Genomic DNA, 22,118 nt, shown 5'->3' on the forward strand with positions numbered 1-22,118 from the left:
GGAAAGCACAACTCACTGCTTATCAGACAGACTTAGCTGTGGCTTCCACACACTGGAATGGAAGAAGGCTGTGACATTACTACCAGTTCGCACTCTCTGGGTCTCATGTGTAACTTGTCTCATGTACTAAGCACAGCTTCTGAACGACCAGTATAACAACCCCCTTTGGGATAAAATTCCAAAATCTTGTGTCATAAACTCGCTTGATACTCCAGTAAGTTTCTTTCCTCAGTTGCTCCCCTAAGGTTCCCCAGAAATTAGAAGAGGCCACAGCAATTGTACTGCGAATACAGACCTGTGGGAAGGGCATGCTCTGTAGCCAGCAAATACCCTTCCCCATTTCTAACATCATTCTGAACATAAAGATATGCAGAATGAGAGTCTCCCTAATGAAGGATGTCAGGAATTCATTTTTTCCCCGTAACTTTTTTTTTTTTTAACGTTTATTTATTTTTGAGACAGAGAGAGATAGAGCATGAACAGGGGAGGGGCAGAGAGAGAGAGAGAGGGAGACACAGAATCGGAAGCAGGCTCCAGGCTCTGAGCCATCAGCCCAGAGCCCGACGCGGGGCTCGAACTCACGGACTCACAGACCGTGAGATTGTGACCTGAGCTGAAGTTGGACGCTCAACCGACTGAGCCACCCAGGCGCCCCTCCCCATAACTTTTAATCAAATAGGGAAATGAGCTAAATAGAAGACATAGCATTGAGATTAAGCATATAGACTCTGGAACCAAACTACCTAGGTTTGGATCCAAACTCTGCTACTTTTATGCTGTATGACCTGAGACAAGTTAATTACCCTTTCTGTGTCTCAAGTTCCCCACCTGAAAAACAGGATGGTGATGATCATTATAGAGGCTAAAATACAAGGTTTAAATTAGTTTAAAAATTGCCAGCCCTTACCAGCAAAACCTGACTAGCTTCTAAGAAAGAAAGTACTCACAGATATTGGCCCTAAGAGCCCCTATATGTTGAAAATATATAAGGTAGGAAAGAAAAAGGCCAAAAGTTCTGCACATGTTACTTCAGTGAATTTAGTAGCTTTGGTAATGAGAACATAAAGGTGTACCTTTCTGGGAAACAGCCAATAAAAGAACAGGGGAAAATAAACCTTTTTAGTCTCACTTTAATACGGGAGGGGAGAAAACATCAGAAAACCAACCTGCATTACAGATGAATAGATTATGATTCTAAGTAATAACTAACCTAGTTTCATCACAAAAGAGAACCTGGAGAAAAATGAAAGAGAGTGACAGGGAGACAGGAAATAAGGGAGAGAAAGAAAAACTGTCAAATTAATCCAATCACCTTTGTCAGAACAGAAGGCCTGTAGATCAAAGCCAAGTTAATGCCTCTAATCTGCCTTGATTTTTTTTTTCTTCTTTTTTTATTCTGCCCTCTGGTTAGAATGTGTTTTGGATTTTTTTTTTCAAAAAAAACCAAAAATACCCACTCCCACCACCAGCACCCACAGCACACATCACGTACACATCATCACAACCGAATGATTGCTGAGCCTGAACTTGGCCTCAGAGCAGCCACTGTCTATCAATCAAAGATGATGTATGAGAGGACACTTCACCCTGCCTGGCTAAACAGTCAACTCTCAGTTTGCCTTTCATGTCACTTTGGGTCCAATCTGTGTGTCCAACCAGTCTCCTACAACACCCCAGAAGTGTCTGGTGACAGAAGAACATACCTGCTCAGTTTTGCACCAAGCTCAGCCAGGAGTCCCAGTGTCACAAGCAAGCTCAGAGGTGTTTATTGCTACTGTCACAGTTCATCTGCTAACCTGTGTCCCAGAAGATGGGCAACGGCAAGAACAGAAACCTACCCTGGCCCCGTTCAGGAATGAATTTAAGAATTTCCAGAGAAGGACCACAACCTCAGCAGAAGGTAAACAGAATTTTGTGATTATGGGTAGGAAGACATGACTCTCTCTTCCCTAGAAGAGCTGACCTTTAAAGGACAGAATTAATCCAGTTCTAAGTAGAGAATTCAAGGAACCTTCACAAGGAGCTCATTTTCTAGCCAAAAGTCTGGATGATGACTTAAAACGTATTAAGCAATCAGAATTAACAAAGAAGTGGACGTGGTTTGGACAGTGGGAGGCAGTTCTGCTTATAAGGAAACTATGAACAAGCCAGGCCATCCTAGACTAGCTGTAACAAGAATCATGCAGGAATTTGAAAGCAACACATTTTTTCCATAAATTGATTTGGAGAAATGTAAACTTCTCCCAGAATACCCAGGTGTTCTTTCTGGTGTCCAGGAGGAAAAAAGTGTTATGTATAAATTTGAAGTGTATAAAGATAACAATTAATGTGAATGTGTTTTCTGATTTACTTCAAGTTGCTCCCTCTCCCCTCTAATTATATATTTTAATATTAGGAAAAAAAGACTTTGGTTGACTTTAGAACAATGGGTAATTATTTCTTTTTTTCCCCTTAATCTTTTTTAATTTGTTTATTTTTTAATTTACATCCAAGTCAGTTAGCATACAGTGCAACAATGATTTCAGGAGTAGATTCCTTAGTGCCCCTTACCCATTTAGCCCATCCCCCCTCCCACAACCCCTCCAGCAACCTTTTGTTTGTTATCCATATTTTAGAGTCTCATGTTTTGTCCCCCTCCCTGTCTTTACATTACTTTTGCTTCCCTTCCCCTATGTTCATCTGTTTTGTATCTTAAAGTCCTCATATGAGTGAAGTCATATGATATTTGCCTTTCTCTGACTAATTTCGCTTAGCATAATACCCTCTCTTTCCATCCATGTAATTACAAATGGCAAGATTTCATTCTTTTTGATTGCCGAGTAACACTCCATTATATATATACACAACATCATCTTTAACTGGATAATTATTTCTAAGCAATGTGTTTTATTTATTAATCTTAATCTTAACTAGACTATAATTAAGATTAATCTTAACTAGATTATGTCAAATACCATTTGTGGAACTTTTCTCATTATCAGTCTGAATACTCATCAAGGATGAGCACCTGCCTAGGGGTAGCACATCTACCAAGACACCAAAGTGGGAGAATCCCCAGATAGCATGGGTTGAAACCACGACCTTTAAAGATAGGAGCAAGACAGATCTGTGAAAAAGTCTGAAATAAATTATACATAGAAGAGCTAGAACTCAGATATTAACAGAAAATTAGATCAAAGTAGGGACATGAATTACTCTATGTATATCACACTTCTGAAAAAAAGTTCTGTTCGCTCAAATAGGAAATCAGTGAGTTGAGAACTCCAGTATAATACATATGGATAGTGAAGAAGCAGGTAGGAGACCATCCTTTGAAGGTTAAAAGATAAGGTCTGAGATATCTAAAAACTCTGTTTCTGATCTTGGGTGAGATTCCATGAGACACTGCAATACAGAACAGGCTTCTCTTCACAAAAAAAGAATAATAACAGACATATGGCTAAAATTAAAAATTCAAAGGCATAATGAAGTGAAAATGGATAATGCTAGCAACCAAAATTAGTAATTAGAAACTAAACTTCACAAAATTATCAAATTAAAATTAAAACATGTTTTATCCATCATGTTAGCAAAGACTTTAATTGTTAGATACCCAAAGAAATAGCCTTTTCTTCCTTGTAAACTTACATAAACTTTTTAGAGTGTAAGTTAGCAATATCAATTAAAAATCAAAATATTCTGGGTTTGGAGCCAGAACTTCTGCTTCTAGAAATTAATCTTGAACAAAGAGATGGACCCAAGAGTATTTGTGGCACCATTTTTTTTTTTTTAGCTTGGAAGCAGCCCAGCTGTTGATCAGTAAAGAAACAATGGAAGGAAGGAAGGAAGGAAGGAAGGAAGGAAGGAAGGAAGGAAGGAAGGGAGAAAAGAATATACCTGCTCATCTTCAGATCTTTTTTTTCATTTTTCCTGCCTATTTATAGTCTTTTCTCTCCTCTCTATCTAACTCTGACTCAATTTCCAAGGCCCAGCTGAAAATTCTATCTTTTCTAATAACTTACATTAACCATTCACAGAAACATGAATCTCTCCTTTATTCAAACCATAATAACACTTTGCCTGAATTATCATTTGGGCACCAACAAATATATATCCTGGCCATTATTACCAAACTTTTGTTGATGTGACCTCTCTCAAAACTAATCACCAAGCTCCTGGAAGACAGAGTTTTGTCTATGTACTTTCCTTAAAGACCAACACAGTTCCACGTACTTAATCATCACTTGAAATATTAATGAGTTAGATATGGATGAATAAACCCTGGACATTTTCAAGTACATGAAGACATAACCATCTGCAAAAGGAAGCCTCCATTAAGAGCTCTGACATGGAAAATACCTCAGTTTTAGAAGCTGTCCTTCTTCCACCCTCCCCTTAATCCATCTTTGCGGTAGCTTGCACAGGGACCAAAATACAGTCACCGTTTCCTACTGAGTAAGCTGCAAATAAAAGAATGAACACTTCGACCAAGCTATTTTCCTCTGGTAGATGTAATCTCTTCCTACCCTGAGGGACCACAACATTTAATCTGCACTTCTATTAAGATATTTACTATCCACCACTTTGTGTGTTATCCATTGCTGTACTTGGTCTTTGCACCTCTACCAAGCCAACCACCTGCTTCTTCACTCACCTAAGCTATTCTTGGTGCCCACCTTGTGCACAGTCAAGTTATACAAAAAGAGAGAGAGAGAGAGAGAGAGAGAGAGAGAGAGAGAGAGAGAGAGAGAATGGATATATGAATAAGAAAATGAATGGAAGAATAAACAATATATATTCTGCCCCAGTTTCTGACAAAAAAAAAACACTTTCTTTCTTTGCTCCTTTCCTCTGCTTCCCTGAGGCTTAGCAATAATTAAAATATAGTTTTACATTCTCATTTGATAACTTAATATTTATTAATTTTTAGTGTATGAGACACTATGTTATTTGTTGAGAGTATACAAAATATTTTTGAGATAAGGTCCCTAACCTTGGGGAACGATGGGGAAAATGCTATCATTAAGAATGTAATATGCAGGGGCCCCTGGGTGGCTCAGTCGGTTAAGCGTCTGACTTCGGCTCAGGTCACGATCTCATGGTCCGTGAGTTCGAGCCCCACGTTGGGTTCTGTGCTGACAGCTCAGAGCCTGGAGCCTGCTTCGGATTCTGTGTCTCCCTCTCTCTCTCTGCTCCTCCCCCGTTCATGGTCTGTCTCTCTCTGTCTCAAAAATAAATAAACATTTTAAAAAATTTAAAAAATTAAAAAAAAAAAAGAATGTAATATGCAGTTACTAACATTTTTGAATGGTTAAATTGTACCAGCCACTGTGTTAAGTGTCCTTCAGTTATTATCTCTTTTATTTTACACAAAAATATGAATTATCTGCTGTTATCAGTATCTTGTATTACTCATATTACAGGCAGGGAAACTGAGTATTTAAGAGACTAAGGGACTTCCCCAAGATCACACAACTAGTAAGTGATATAACCTCAACCCCGCCTGTGTTATTTCCAAGCCCACTTTTTAGCCACTATTCTCTAAAAGATGATCTCATTTTCTTAAAAAAGTGCTACATGAACAGTACAGATAGTAAATATACTGAATTTCAGAAGAGGCAGAAATCATAATGGCATATGAAATAGTCCTAAAGTAAATTAACTGAACATTTGGTTCATTATCCACCAAAAGGCAGTTTGTGAATGTGCCCTTTTGTTTTTGGTCTGGAAAACATCCCACTGTGGCCACCCTACAGGCTACCAAAAAAAATTTTTTTAATAGAAATAATGATGATAATGAACAATTCATACTGAGCATGACAAGTTTACATGCAAATTCCCTTCTGCGGGTTAAATGAAGACCTATTGATTTTGTATTTTCTCCTTGGCAAAATTCACCATCTGGTAAAGTCTTAGCTCTCAAACCAAAGTAATAAAAAGAAATTAATTTTTATTTCTTTGAGTTATCAATGTGCTATCACCAACTGGCTTACATAATTATCATATTATATTTCTCTCCATTCAGAGTTAAAAGTTTGTAGGTCAACACCACGCTGCTAAAACTTCCACAATTTATCTAATTATTAGACCATAGTAATAATCTAAAAATACACTTAAATGTATATATAAAATTCTCAAACTTCAATTTCACATCCCTAACTGTAAGAACTGAGAAATCGCTAACTAAAGCTACATATACAAATAAATCTTTAAAATACACACATGCATTGTAGTGGCTATCGGTTACTTTTGCCCATTCAGTACCCCTAATCTCTTTTTCTGATAACAGCATCCCACTTGCCTTTGAAAAACCATTTTTATACTTAGAAGTTCAATGAGGATGAATCACTCCCTGTGACCCAGGTCTGGAGAATGAGAATGTCACAAATCTTAGCCACAGCAATTAATTTTTGACTGGACACTTTACCTAATCCAGGACAATCAGAGTAAATAAGTGGCAGCCTTTTGTTGGAATTTCCAGGAAATAAATTTTCACTTTATGCTAAGGTGCCTATAATGGCAATAAACACTTTGAGTGGGGATGACCATCTTGCAACTCTAAGGGAAGAGTCTGCCTGAGAATAAAATAAACATGGAAGAACTCAGAACCAAGGCAGAGACAGGTTACTGGTGCCATTATTTAAGCACCTAGATTCAGCCATGCCTAAAGACAGGTACTTTTCAATCTTACAGGACAACTCCCTTTTACCTTAAAGTAATCTGAGACCATTTTTTTTGGTCACTTGCAACCAAAAGTGTCCTGATATATATGTCTGTGATTCCATTTTAACAGGTCAGAGTGGAACTAATTCATATAAGCCATCCACATATTAGCATCTTCAAATTAATTGCATTGAAGAACCTGTTTTTTATAGAATCCAGGTTTTCTTGGAGTGATCTATACAAGGCATCTAGACTTTCTCCATGCCTTCACATACCTCCACCCCAATAAATCCAGAAAATGACTATTGATTTACATGCTGGCAGGCTCTAGACAGGTAAATTAGATGGTTACTTTTTCTGTTTCAAATTAGCTAAGAAATTGAAACAGCCAAATAGCATTTATTGAGATGAATAATTTTTTTAAATACTTAGGTATCCATGTATTAATAAACTCCCACACATGAAAAACTGTCAATTATCACAATTATCCTTAATGTGCCATGACATTATTATTCAGCTATAGAAAGTCAATGGTGCGAGGAGCCTGGATTTCAGAACGCTACCAAACTATGTGATTTAGAAGCAGAGTAAGTTCCATTTCAGCTAGCAAAAGGCGATTAAGAACTAGAGTTTGCTGAGACATTTTTGGAAAACAGATGTGTCCTTAGCCTTTCTTTTTCAAAATATTGAGAAAAATAACTTACCTAGAGTTTACATTACAAAATGTTATCACGACCCAAGTCATAAATATAAGATACCCAAAATTCTTTAGGACAAAAAGGTGGTAGCTCATACATCCCCCAACTTATCCTGTCTTCCTCCTTTATAATTTCTGCCAACAGAGTGGGTTGGAAAAAATGAGAACTAGGCTCCCTGTCAGTAGTGTTAAATGTAGTGCTAAGCCATTTACAAAGAATTAGTCTCAGTGATGGTCTTAGCAGTCAAATAAATTTTATGTATGAAATTCCAGACTTTTTGGTCTGCCAAGTCTTTTAACTATTCCAATTATATTAATTATATTATTAATATTATTTCAATATTTCAAGAATCTCTACCAGAAAAACATAAAATTCAAATCAGTCATTTTGGGGTTTTGGCAGCCTCAAAAGTGACCTAAACCAAGTAACTGTTATGGACCGAATTGTGTCCCCCAAAATTTATGGACTGAAATCCTAATCCCCATTATGATAGAATTTGGAAATGGGGCTTTGGGAGGTAACTAGGTTTAGAGGAGGTTATGAGGGTGGAGCCCTCATGATGGGATTAGTTCTCTTATACGAAGAGATACCAGAGACCTTGCTTCCTTTTTCTACCCTGTGAGGACACAGTGATAAGGCTGCCACCCACAAGCCAGGTACTTCATCAGGGAACCAAATCACCTAGCACCTTGATCTTGTACTTTCAGCCTCTAGAAGTGTGAGAAATAAGTTCCTATTGTTTAAGCCATCCAGTCTGTGGCATTTTATTATGGCAGCTGTCATGGATTAATATAATAACTAAACTAACTAATGGTGAAACTCAACTTTTTGACTTGTTTCTGGGTGTTTCTTTCCACAATATCTTTTCCACAATATCATTTTCCTTATTTCATTTAAGCCAAGTTTGCATGGTATTCATGAGCCTTTTGGGGGAAGACAGGCTCAGAGAAACCAATTTCATTGACTCTGCCCCAGCTGCATATTACAAGAATGCATGCCCACTAATAAATCCACCTGCCAAGTATTTGTTGGGTCTGCAAGGGATATTTCACACATACTACTTTTGGCTCCCGCCCCACCGTTGATGTCCTCTGTCTGCAAAAGCACCTGGAAAGGTACCACATTAAAGACACTGTCGCCAGGGCACCAGTGTGGCAATGTCAATACCCTGCCAAGGAATTCAGTTCCCAAAGTCCCCCAGGATGTGATCCCTGAGGCACCAAAGCAACATAGTGGTTAAAAAAAAAAAAAAGGCAGGTGACCAAGAAGTCTAGATGAAATACCATGACAGACAAGACGATAAGGATTTGGTAAGTCAGTACAGAGTTCAGGATGTTGTTCTGCCCCTGCTTGAGTCCTAAATTATCTTTTGACACCCACCATATATCAGGAAATTTCCAGAAGAAGAGAAAAGGACGTACTCAAGTCAGGAAGAGGAATTCCTATGACCACGTGCATCTACCCACGTTTACCAACCAAGGTATTAAAATTACAAGTTACCTAATGCCTTATGGATCTGAATAAAAATGAACTTCTGGCTCTTGTGTTTAGCTTTTTTTCTAGTCTTTTGTTCAGATCAAATCATTTTCCCCAAAGACCTGGCTATACCCAGACTTTCTTTCAGTCAATCAATAAATTCTTAATAAATTCTTGCCTGTCTATCCCGGTTATAATTGGGTTTCTAGCACTCTCAACCCAAAGGCTTACTGTTTTATATAGTGCATACAGAAAAAAAACACCAGAACAATATACACCAAATGTCAACAATTATTATCCCTAGATGATGGGATTATAGAGGATTCTTGTTTTACTCATTTTGCTTCTGTGTAATTAACAAATTTTCTAAAATTAACATTAATGTCATTATTATAAGGCAAATAAACCAATTAAGGTATCTTTAATTGCTAACTTGAGGACAGTCATGTCAAATTAGAGCCAAACACTTCTCTACCATACTTGAAACTGCAGAATCTCGATTATCTTTCTTAAATGTCCAAAACAAACACAACGTGCCAGCAATGCCTTTATTGCGGCCTACAGATTCCAACAGCCAATTCTGAACCATGTAACAGGACTGGCCATGGTTCTGAAAGCTAGCAGCCATACTTATCTAAAAATAATCCCATGGACACAGAAGAATGGGGATGAGGAGAGGGGCTTCACGCAGGTGGCACGGGAAGGTAAGATGCTTTCTGTACATAGTAACTCACCCATTAATTAAGATGGTAAAGAATATGGCCACCCAATAACCTCTTCCTAAAAGTTCCTAATGCATGTCACAGCTCTCATCTCCATTTTCCTTTAATTTCTTACTCCCTACTCCTCCACTTCTCTTTGCTCTGCCAGAACTGTCCACGATAAGGTTTACATGATGAATCACTCCGCTTAAGAGTGAACACATCAGCAGTTTCTCCAGGTTCAACTCAGAACAATTATCAGCACAATTTATACCCTGAGGTTTCTAAAGTCAGACTCAATTTTCATCAACATTAGGAAATCTTCAAGATTCCCAAAATAAACTCTACAGATTTGCTCAAGTGCAGCTACTTTCTATACAAAGTAGCTAAATTTATTGTTCCAAAATTAGTGTCACAACCACCACGCTAATGCTGCCATTAGAGGCCTCCACAAGCCAAGAAGACATCCTCCCCTCCTGCAGACTGTCTTTCAAAATGCATAAAAGGATAAAGGCACCAAGCTTTAAAGAATCTTCAGAATTTCTGACTTCACCCCTACATTGCCAAAAAATTCTACCCATCTTTCCTGGATAGCAATATTGAGAAAATGTGATTCAAAATAAAATCCCATTTTAAAAGGGGAGAGCGGGGAATGCAGCAATCAAGGAAACCTTACATAGGCCCTGGTTCTTTCTAAAGAAAAAATGGTCACATTTCTCATAGATATATCAATGGTCTAAGGATTCTGACAGAACTCTGAACATAATACAGAAATGTCAATAAGATTCTCCAATGAGCATTTCTGCTTTATACAAGTCTGCTCTGGGCTGAGGATCCAAAATTAGTGGCAGTGAGCCCCAATCTCTCTTAATTACATTCTCAGTGAAGAAAAAAATTATTTAACAGGTCCCCCAACACTATCCACTTGACATTTATAGTTTTAGTGTTCTCAGACAACATAATTCTTCATTTACCTTGTTTTATCTGCCCGAAAGACTGCATTAGGAAAGCCAACCAGCAACACATACGTCCATTAGCCAGCAATGACCTCAAAACTACACCAGAATCTAGAAGCCTACTTGTAAAACTTGAGTTGAACTACTTCAAAAATGGCACAGGAATAACAAGAGCCTAATGAACATAAACAACTAAGTTTTCATGCTATTTCATTAAGTACTTTTCCAAAATATCAACAGGCATTTGTTAAATCCATTTTCAGTAAATAATAAAATGGAATCAGATTAGTTTCTAGAACTGTATTTTAGAATAGAGGAACATCATTTGTTAGATCAGTGAACTTCCTTTTCAACTACCCACATAGCTAAACCACACAAAGCTGATGACCAACACAGATCAGAGTGTGTATGTGGGCTGGTTAGGGTCTCTGATTTCCTCTGAAGGTGTGCTATGAACAATCTCCATACTTCACAGAGTAATATCAATAAAAGTAAGGGAATCACCCTCTTCAATGCGATTTATAGTTGAAGTTTTACTATAATTTTCCCATCCAACATTTCTTTATCCTTTATTAAAAAAAAAAAAAAAACCTGTGCATAACACTTTGAGTCATCTAAAGATAACCTCAGTTCATCAGGGAAGTAAATGAGAGCCACTTCAAAAGAGATTCATTATTAACAGCTTCCTGTTCAGAAAGAACAGGCAAAGAACTTTGTCACTTCTAAAGCTTATGGTGGACTGTGTAAGGTATAGCTATTCCTTAACTGGGTGTAGAATTTCCAATTAATTAAATATCAATCATAAAACTTAAGAGTTCCTTTGCCTTCCCAGACAACTCTTTTTTTAGATCAATCACAAATTAGCTTAATCTGGTTTAGAAATAACATTTGTCAATTTATCACACTCTTTAAGAACTATATAAGCTGAAATCTGTCTTTCCTAGAACTCTGCTTATAAAATGCTTTAGTATCCTTCTAAAGCAGAGATTAGACATTCATCTGAAAACTGTCCAAATCCCTCTGCTGCCTTCCTTATGTGGGAAAAAGCTGCTAGCAAACGGGGATCACTGGGATTTGGTTATGAAGAATGAGACAGGAAACTTCTAGCAAGGCAATAGAAGGTACTCAGGGCCTGCAAGGCAAGAAAAGCCAAAATCCATAAGAGAAAGCCAAAGTACACATGCCAAAGCCACCAAATATAAACAGCAAACCTAAAGGGACCAGAAGGAAGAATCATGGTCAAGTTACCAAGTCAGTAGGATCTAAAGGTCAAGGCAAATATTAAATATAAATACTAAAGTTGTCTAATAATGTGAAAATGAACTTAAGAAGTACTGTTGTTTGGGGGCATGATGGGGAAGTGTTCTCAATAAATTTTAGGAAGGATTCTTATCAATAAGATTCTAAAGACCCTCTAAGCCTTGCTGATATGTTGGCAAAATTCCCTCAAGTGATCAGTAAAGTGTCTGTAGCAGCTGGTTCTCAAAACTTCAGGGGAAATGGATCTTTATAGCTTAGGGAGCATTCATTGATCAGATGGGGTTCTGTACATGCTCTCCTGTCTAGTGATATCACAGGAATTTACTTCTTGAGACAACATGACCCTAAATAAACAGTAATCATGGATGGAGTCATGTTTCATCATGAGTGATTCAATTCTAGAATCAGAATTGTAAGACCTAGATTCTGTGCTCAGCTCGAATTCCATCTGATCAAATCCGCCTTTACCCTCTGACAGCTTTCCCATCTGGCTGACAAATAATAACAACCGGAAGACTGAAGAGATTACAAGACACATCCATGGATAGTGGAACTGAATTTTGCTCTTCTGCTTTACAAAAATACTCGGAAATACAAGACAGTGCCATTATATTAAATGATCTGCTAATGTACTATTCATTCCGTCACTTTTGATCTCATCTTTCCTTTGAGAAACAGAACAACAAATTTTCAAATGCAAAGATTGAAAAAGCTGAATTTGGCATTTTTGGAGGGATAATCCTTAGCAATAGTCTTACTCTTTGTTTCCCCTATTATTTAGTCAAAGATTTAGTCAAAGTACTAACTAGGAGTATTTAGACACTGGCCACATAAAGGAGCTGTAAAATGAATGGACATGTTTACTCTTCCTTTTTCAATGAATTTATTATCAACTATGGAACAAAAATAAACCTCAGTGACAGTGACCTAAAGTTGGTAAAGGCACATAACCAACTCCAAAGATGGGAGTAAGCACGAAGCATTTAAGATGATTAAAAAGCTGAGACCTGGTAGTTGTTGGGGCACCTGGGTGGCTCAGTCAATTAAGCATCCTACTTAAGCTCAGCTCAGATCATTATCTCAAGGTCCATGAGGTCGAGTCCCATGTCGGGCTCTGTGCTAACAACTCAGAGCCTGGAGCCTGCTTCAGATTCTGCGTCTCCCTCTCTCTCTGCCCCTCCCCCACTCAACGCTCTGTCTCATTCTCTGTAAAATAACAAACATAAAATTAAAAACAAAAAAAGCTGAGACTTCACTGAAAGAAGAAAAAAGCATGTGAATAAGGACGGGGATTTCCAAAGACAGAAAGGGAAAGGTATGCATGATGGTTCACAGATAAAAAGAACATGCAGTGAAAAGAACTAAGCTAAGTACAAGGGTGACTTACTATGATGAATGTGAGAAATTTATATAGAGCACAAGTCATACTGACAATCATTTACTTTGTCTCTTCAATAGTATCTGTCTTCAAAACAAATACACAATCAGCAACCCAAGAGATACTCAATAAATATTTAACAATATTGGTTATCTCTGAGCTGCATGCAAAATACATACACATTAAGACTGTTACACCCTAAAATATGCTCACCCAGTGTCTACTCTTGCCTAGACAGATTTTAGGAAGTGTGATTCTCTATTACAGTAGAACAAAATTCATGTTAAAATAAAATGTGTAAATCAGTCCTTAACCATGCTTCTAAAAAGAGTCTTAATTTTTCAAAATAAGAACCCAAATATTTTTACAGATTCCATTGTTGGTTTACATAAAAATAAATTATAGTTATTAAATAAACTCTGAACTTCTGCCTTGTATACTCAAAAAAGAAAACGAAAAAGAAAACTGGCCAATGCCCAGTTCTTATAATGTTATATTCATCTAATCCTACTTTAAATCACACCCAAAAATGCCACCAAGTAGTTATTTGTAATCTCAGCTAAATAAATACCCTAAAAAGAATTCTAAAACTCAATTCCTAATTATTTTTTTCCTGGCCACTAATATAAAATAGGTCCAAGGCAATGGGGTGGCTCAGTTGGTTAAGCATCCAACTCTTGATCTCCTCTCAGGTCATGATCTCATGGTTTGTGAGTTCGAGCCCCAAGTCAGGCTCTGCCCTGACAGGGAGGAGTCTGCTTGGGATTCTTTCACTCTCCTTCTCTCTCTCTGCTCCCCACCCTGCTCGTGTTCTCTCTCTCTCTCAAAATAAATAAATAAACTTAAAAAAAAATAGGCCCTGAACATTAAAAATTGGATTCTTTAGACATTAAATATTCTCCTACAGAGTGGTTCATCTGAGTCATATAGATGGCTATGTCCAAGGTTTCACTTCAGAAACATCAACTACAATCAATATATTTCTGAAATGTTTGTATGGTATGTCTCACCATGAATAACAATGGGTTAATTTGCCTCTGAAATTAGAATGTGCTGAGTTGAGTCAAAAAAAATGTGTCCTTTCACATGCTGAAATCAAGTTCACTTCATAAATGAGTTTCTTTTCTATCCTGAATCTTGTCCTATTTTCAATGATCAAAGACTTTGAGAACAATCGCTTGGCTTACAATCTTATTTGGGATATAATCACATATAAGCAAACTGGGCTGCACAACCCCCTGCAGACTTTTCTTCCAAAGCTTAAACTGCTATCATCCATTATCACAGTATTTCATTATTCTGTCAACTGACCGCCACTTGCAAGTTTCTTCAAAAGTTAGTTACTAATATGGGGTTTACTGAGAAGTCTTCAGCTTGCTTTCTATTTTTTGTGGCCAAGCAGTTTAAACTGTAATATTTGCGTTAGTTAGGGCACTTGATCGGAAATACTACTTAATGAGGACATCCATCAGTAAATAGCACCTACTGGGAACATATATTATCTCTTCTAAGAAATACTTCTAGGGGCGCCTGGGTGGTTCAGTCATTTGAGTGTCCAACTCTTGATTTAGGCTCAGGCCATAATCCCAGGCTCATGGGATCAACCACCAAGTACCGCTCCACGCTGACACTTAAGATTCATTCTCTCTCTCTCTCTCTCTCTCTCTCTCTCTCTCTCTCTCACCCTCTCCCTCACTCATGCTCTCTCTTTCTCCCTCAATAAGAAAGAAAGAAAGAAAGAAAGAAAGAAAGAAAGAAAGAAAGAAAGAAAAGAAAGAAGCAAGCAAAGAAAGAAGGAAGCAAAGAAAAAAAGAAGCAAAGAAAGAAAGAAAGAAAGAAAGAAAGAAAGAAAGAAAGAAAACACTTTCTATACACTCCTATACACTCCATATACTCCTATAACCTAAGGATTATTATGTCTATATTCAAATGAAATACATTCTAGGAAGTTACATATATTACCCAAAGTACAAATATAGTAATTGGGGGATCTAGACTTAAAATGTAGGTATAGATTTGGCTGACCCTAAAGTCCACACTCTTTTTACTATAGCATGCCTCCCCCCTTCAAATTCTATTTCTACTGTATTTTAAAACACAGGGCACCCTTCACAGCCCATGCTCCATATCTCAAAAACATATCTGGTCATTTGAACTCCTTGAAAGTGAGTGATGTTAAAATCTTGATAACAACCTTTATTTTTCTTTTCTGTAAAGTAACCAAGCACTATATATATAAATATATATATATATATATATATATATATATATGCATATATATGTTTAATGTTTATTTCTTATTAAGAGACAGAGCGTGGGCAGAGAGAGAAGGAGACACAGAATCGGAAGCAGACTCCAGGCTCTGACCTGTCAGCACAGAGCCCGACGCGGGGCTCGAACTCACTAACCGCAAGATCATGACCTGAGCTGAAGTCCTACGCTTAACCGACTGAGCCACCCAGGCACCCCACCAAGCACTCTATATTACCAAATGCCTTCCAATGAGTGTTAAAATGTTCCTACATTAAGCTTGGGATGGAGCTATTATTCCTTTACTTTTCAACAAGCCATCCATTCTATTTCTTTTAATTTATTTTCCTCTGATTCTAAATGGCTTTAAGAGCTGTCTAAATCCATTCCAGAGCTCAAACAACTTTGCCTATAAACTTGTCAGTTTTAACTTTGGAAGTTACAGATCTGTTTAAGAGTCAGATGAACTGCAGACAAACACAAGCAGAGTTTTGTGTAAAATGAGTTTTGTGGCAACTGCTTTGGAAAAGTATTTTCTTCGAGCTCATCAAACAACTTTCAAGACATATTTAAAAAAAAAAAAAAAAAAAAAAACAACATTCATGGGGGCGCCTGGGTGGCTCAGTTGGTTAAATGTCCGACTTCAGATCAGGTCGTGATCTCGCATTTTGTGAGTTCAAGCCCTGCATCGGACTCTGTGCTGACAACTCAGAGCCTGGAGCCTGCTTCCGATTCTGTGTCTCCCTCTCTCTCTGCCCCTACCCTGCTTGTGCTCTGTCTCATTCTATCAAAAACAAATAAATGTAAAAAAAATTTTTTTTGAAGAAAAACATTCATTCCAGGAATAAAACTACCCTAGGGTTTGCATGGGCCTAAGTTTGAATGATGGGTGTACACTGAAAAATAAGAATAAAATCAACTAACAGTGCATACACACAACCTCAAAAAATCTTAGAAGTTAAAAAAAAAGTATCCCATAAAAACTGGCTAAGGAACATAACAATTTTAAGACTGTCAAGGGTCAATAAATGCTTAGAATAATTCAGGACATTAGCTGAAAAAATACCTTTCCACTTTACAGCCCTGTTTAGAGAGCTTTAAAAACACATGTGACTTGTGTTTTAAAATGGTCTATACCACCATGGTGACCAGCTGACCACTTTGCTTTATGGGTCCATTTCCCTAATCTCTGCCATGGTAAAATATGTCAAACAGATGTTTACAGGCACATCTCTTAGCAACATATTTGGTTCCTATTGAAAACATTTGCAGATCTACATTACAAATGCTTGCAGAGTTATTTGCTAAGGTCCAGAAAGGTTCAGAGGGAGGATTTTCTTCTCTACTTCAAGTGCAGCCACTCTGTTTCAGAAGTAAGGCTGTTGGAGAATAAATTGAATGAAGCCCAGTAGATGACATTCTGTCAAAACAATCTGCAAACATTTATTTTGTTGCCACAGTTCAGCTGAAACCAGTTCCTACTGAGATACTGACACTGCTATAACGTTGATTCATGCTTTTGTGGCTTCAAAAATTAATAACCGTAACTTTTGTTTTTTAAATGCTCTGGAATTGCCAGCAGTATGCTACCTCCAACTGGCTCTAAATAAAGCAGTTCATGATTTGACTTGTTGTCAAAAACAGGAAAGCATCTCTCTCCAAAGCTTTGGTTCCAAACTAGTTTCTCATGCAACAAAGTAAAGCTACAGACTGTACTTCTGCCTTTTATGCTCAAGAAGCAGGTGAGAGAGAACTTCAGAGTCCTCAATGATGAAGTCAAAAATTAAGACTTTCAAGGACTTTGTCATCAAATGTATTCCTGAAGTTTAAAATGCCTATGCTACGGTCATTAAATCTTTCAAGATACAAACCAACCTTTAGTCTAATGGGCATGTTCTTCAAAACTTTAACCAGAGGGGAGAGCTGAGACATCCCCCCAGCCTCAAAATGTCTCTGTAAGTCTCCATGCTGTCTTTAACCTTTAAAGACTCTCATGGATTTCACATTTAAAAATAATACTTCTGTTGGTTTTATTATAAAAATATTTCTTTGCAAAAATCCAAGCAACAGTGATGTTTCAGGTAAATATCACATGTTTCTCCTGCACTTCACACCACCCAACCCGGGGAGCACCTGGCGCCCAGTCTGAGAAGGAAGTCTTCTCCGCCTCTATTAAAGGTCTAAGTCATTGCCGGCAGTCAGCTCTGCAATGGCTCGACACGTGACAATGACCTAACTGACAAACCATAGTCATAACCAAACTAATCATGATAAAGTAACATAATGACATTCAATATCTCTTATCTATTTTTGTTTTCCCAGGAAACCCGGATCAAGCCAAAGTCCTTAAACAGCTCAACTTCTCGGCCTTGGTGAGCTGTGAACTATTAACGGTGATTTGCGACAGGCCAGCTCTGCCTAAATCTATGGTATTTACACGAGTCTTAAGTTTGATGCTACTGAATACAGAATACAGAGAAAAGCAAAGAATTCCTTGGGAAAGGGAGGAACCTAAAAAGTCAGCCAAATTTCCAGTCTCTCAAGATTTAGATAGTCATTGTTTGGCTTGATAATTTTATAAATTCCAAAAAAATCAAACCCATTATTATTCAATATATTTGGCTTATCCATTCTCCCTTCAGTAGCATAACTAAGGGTTGACTAAGAATATGCAAAGTACCTGCAGTCTGTGATCCTATCAGGCTATTGGTTCATTCACAAATTTGTAATAGGTATCTATGATGTGCACGCACTAGAGTGCTCTGCGTGGGCTCATATCCCGGAATGGAAAAACCCGCATGTAAACAGATAATTATAGTAATTGTGTTAAGTGCTTTTGATTTATTCATTCATCTCAAAAACACTTACTAAGCACCTACTGTGTACTGAGCCCCTACTAGGCACTATGCTAGGGGCTATAACAGATGTTATAGGGGCTATAATGTTGTTTTCTTCCTTAAAGCACTCTGAGAGTCTACAGTTCAATGTGGCTGGAACACAAAGCATGAGAAGAGAGAGGAGACTATAAAAATAGGTATGAGATAAATTGTGAATGGCCCTATATGCTTTGATAAGGCGTTTAGACTTTATCCTATAGTACCAATAGGGAAGTGTTGAAAGCCTCAAGCAGGAAGTGGCAAGACCAGATGTGTATTATAGAAAGCTGTTTAGAGCAATGTCATAGTCGATGAAGTGAAGGAGGGAGGGTATTCAGCAGTTCTTACCACAATGAAGACATTTTTAAAGTTGTGATTAGTAGTCATAAAACCTACTCAAGTTGACTGCTCTTGGCAGCTCAGTATCTTTGTTTTCTTGGCCGCACACACCTTGAGAATGTAGCTTCCTGCCGTTCATCTCCTTACATCTGTGGTAAGGTTACCTTCCCTCAAAAGCATACTCAGCATTTCTTTTGCAAATCTGTTCACAAATGCACTGCTTTCACTTATTAGACAACATCTGATCAGATTACCTTATTTTCATCTATACTCTTTGCTTTCCTAAAAAATTGTGGCAAACCTAGGTATATAGCATTTCCTGCTACAGCCTAGTATACGACGGTATTACTTCTGATGGTGATGGTTTAGGAAGGCAATCCAAAACTCAGACTTCCATTTTCTTAGCTACTTTCATTCTACATTCACCACCGTTAACCCTTGATAATCAGTTACACTGAAGTATCTTTAAGTGATTTTTCAGATTCTCGAAGGCGATATTTAAAGCAGGCTTTTAGCTAGACAACATCTGAGTTGTGCTCTCCAGTCTTGATCATCAGATTCATCTGAGGTAATTAAAAATACAGATTACCAGGTTCCCAAGTAGATCTGAGGGAAGAGGGGTGACTCAGGAATCTGTCTTTTTAGGAGAAGTCCTCAATGAGGTTAAGAATTAAGCTGGTTTGGTAAAACCCTAGATGGAAGCTACCCTAATGATTTCCTTATAATTAAAGCAGCATTAAGCACATATTTTTCTCTTAAATACTTTAATGAAACTTAGGCAATCACTTTAAGTAATTGCCACCCATTTAATGTTTACTGAAACAGTTTACAACTAATTCACATGCCATTTTCTAAACGCTTCAGGCTTACTTGGCTTTCCTGCTGTGCATTAAGCAGTTTGTTAACCATTAATAAAGAGCGAAGAAAAATCCGAACCTGGAGGTCATTTTAACAGTAAAAGGGGCCGCCAAGAAGCATGATTTGTGATTAGCAAAATACATGTGAGTTCCTTGTGGCATTAACCAGAAACTTATGATCAGTGCTTTAAAGCAAGAACAGGCCATGAATACGCAACTTGTTTCTTAAAATAAGTCACCTTCTCTTTTTGTCCTCTGTCAGTCAGAAAATACACAGGAAAATACTATTTTTGCATTTAACAGAAGTATCTGTGAGGCAGCATTATTGATAAATAAACTCAGGACAAATATATATGTAAATGAAAAATAAAAATTGCTAATATCTAATAAGTGATTACTCTTCCTTAAATGTAGTATTCTTTCTAAGTTCTTTGCATTTAATTTTTTTCCATGTAATAATTCTAGGTACCATAATCATCTAGATTTTATAGATGAGGAAATTGCAATGAGAAGTAACCCGTCCAAGGTCAAATGGTCAATAGGTGGCAGAGATAGGAACTGAAACCGGGAAGTCTGACTTCAGGGCATCTGCTTTTAACCACCCTGGTGCACCGACGCTAAGGCAATTACAGGCCTGAACTGTGTTTGACAGAAACACTGGAAGAAATGGATCTTCAGAACAAGCCAGGCTTGCAACTGAGCATCCAATTCACTACTGAGGGCCCACCACATGGTACGCGCCACACTCCACGCTTTGGGAAATACAAATACAAAGATGAATAACACATGGTCCCTTCTCATCTTTACTGCTTTTCCATTGCCATCTCTTTCATAAACCTCTCCCTGACTCCAAAGAGATTTAATCAGCGTCTTCTGTAAGTACCCATAGGACTTTGTGTATGTCTCTCAAGCACTATTACATCGCTTTTCACACTGCAGGATAATGAAGTCTTGATATGCCTGCCTCTTCTTCCAGTAGGTTGTAAGTTCCATGGAACTTTCTGTGAACAGGGAGCAAGCCTCAGTTCCTTGTCCCATACCTAGATTCTAGTGCAGTAGGCCTTGGCACACTGCTATCTCTCAACAGATGTTTGATAAATGAACAATTGAAATACAGAGGGAGGAATGCAGAAGTGAAATAACTTGCTCTACGACTCACAGTACACTTGCGGCAAAGATGAGAAAACAGTCTGTATATCCCAGCCTTACCTAGTCAAAAGTTCGAATACACTATGTGCAAGACACTAGTCTCCTCTTTTGCTAAAACTGCATGACTTAACATTTTATCATATATTATGAAACATAAAATTTTGTTCACATTTCATCTTTATGCTTCATCTCTCATTTAACATAGTAAATCATTGTAAGCAGGGGCCACCGCATACCTCAATTTCTGTTGTCGGACCATGCCCAAGGCATGCATACCTGCAATTTAATTTTCAGAAGAGTCCACTCTAAAATTGAAGTTTTATAGATGAGGCCCATTCTAAAATTGAAGTTTCAGAGAGGTCAAGTCACTTGGCCAAGGTTACACAGGTAGTAAGAGACACACTGAGACTTAAATCTGACTCTAAATCCCATATTAGTAACCACTGTACTATTTTTGAGCTCTCAAAGATCCAAATATCAGCTCCACCTTTAACTAGAATGTGGCCTTGAGGAAAGTATTTAACATTTCTGAGACTCATTTTTTTCTGGCTTTATTAGATAGAATTAACATATAAGATTGTGTTAATTTCAAAGTGTAAAATATGATCATTTAATACCAGTATACACTGTGAAATGATTATCACAATTAGGTTAGTTAACACCTCTATCACCTCACATAATTACCGTGTGTGTGTGTGTGTGTGTGTGTGTGTGGGTGTGTACACGTGTTTGTGTGTGTGTGGTGAGAACATTTAAGTTTTACTCTTTTAGAAACTTTCAAGTATATAATACAGTATTATTAACTATAGTCACCCTGCTGTACATCAGATCCCCAGAATTTATTCATCCTCTTATAACTGGAAGTTTGTACCCTTTGACCAACATCTCCTCATGTCCCCCACCTCCCAGTCCCTAATAACCACCATTCTACTCTCCATAACTTCATAAGCCTCATTTTTATCATCTTCGAGGTTGATACCGAACTTACAGGAATGATATAAGGATTAAATGAGATAATAAATATAATCTGTCAGTCACATAGTAGGTATTCAATCAATATGTATTGATTGGCCCATTGACTAATAATCAGATTTTGTTCAGCAATTCAGCACATTTGTTAACAATCCATTTAGATAATAAAACTCCTCTGAAATGCTGTGTTATAAAGCAACTCTGTTGGAATATCTCTCCAACTAAGGAGTTCCAAGTGTTCCACAAAATTAAAAGTATAAACAAAAGTAAGATTCCACAGTGAACAGAGACACCTATAGATTAACATTCTTCTAGGAACCCTTTTTATTATCCCTATTTAAAGAGTAGGGATTCTAAAGTACAAACTTAGGGGCACCTGGGTGGCTCAATCAGTTAGGTGTCCAACTTCAGCTTAGGTCATGATCTCAAGGTTTGTGGGCTCGAGCCCGATATCGGGCTCTGTGCTGACAACTCAGAGGCAGGAACCTGCTTCAGATTCTGTGTCTCCCTCTCTCTCTGCCCCTCCCCCACTCTTTCTCTCTCTCGCTTTCAAAAAAATAAACA

At 37.7% G+C, this 22,118-nt stretch overlaps 1 protein-coding gene and 1 pseudogene across 1 annotated transcript in view; one reads left to right on the top strand and one right to left on the bottom strand.

Moving 5' to 3' along the window:
• The window catches only part of SLC4A4 (solute carrier family 4 member 4), a 350,038-nt gene that overhangs the window by 216,096 nt on the left and 111,824 nt on the right, over positions 1-22,118 (bottom strand). The gene's annotated exons all lie outside the window — the stretch shown is intronic.
• LOC122217223 lies at positions 1,796-2,327 on the top strand (annotated as a pseudogene).

This window comes from Panthera leo, chromosome B1, assembly GCF_018350215.1.
Source record: "Panthera leo isolate Ple1 chromosome B1, P.leo_Ple1_pat1.1, whole genome shotgun sequence".
Lineage (NCBI taxonomy): Eukaryota > Metazoa > Chordata > Mammalia > Carnivora > Felidae > Panthera > Panthera leo.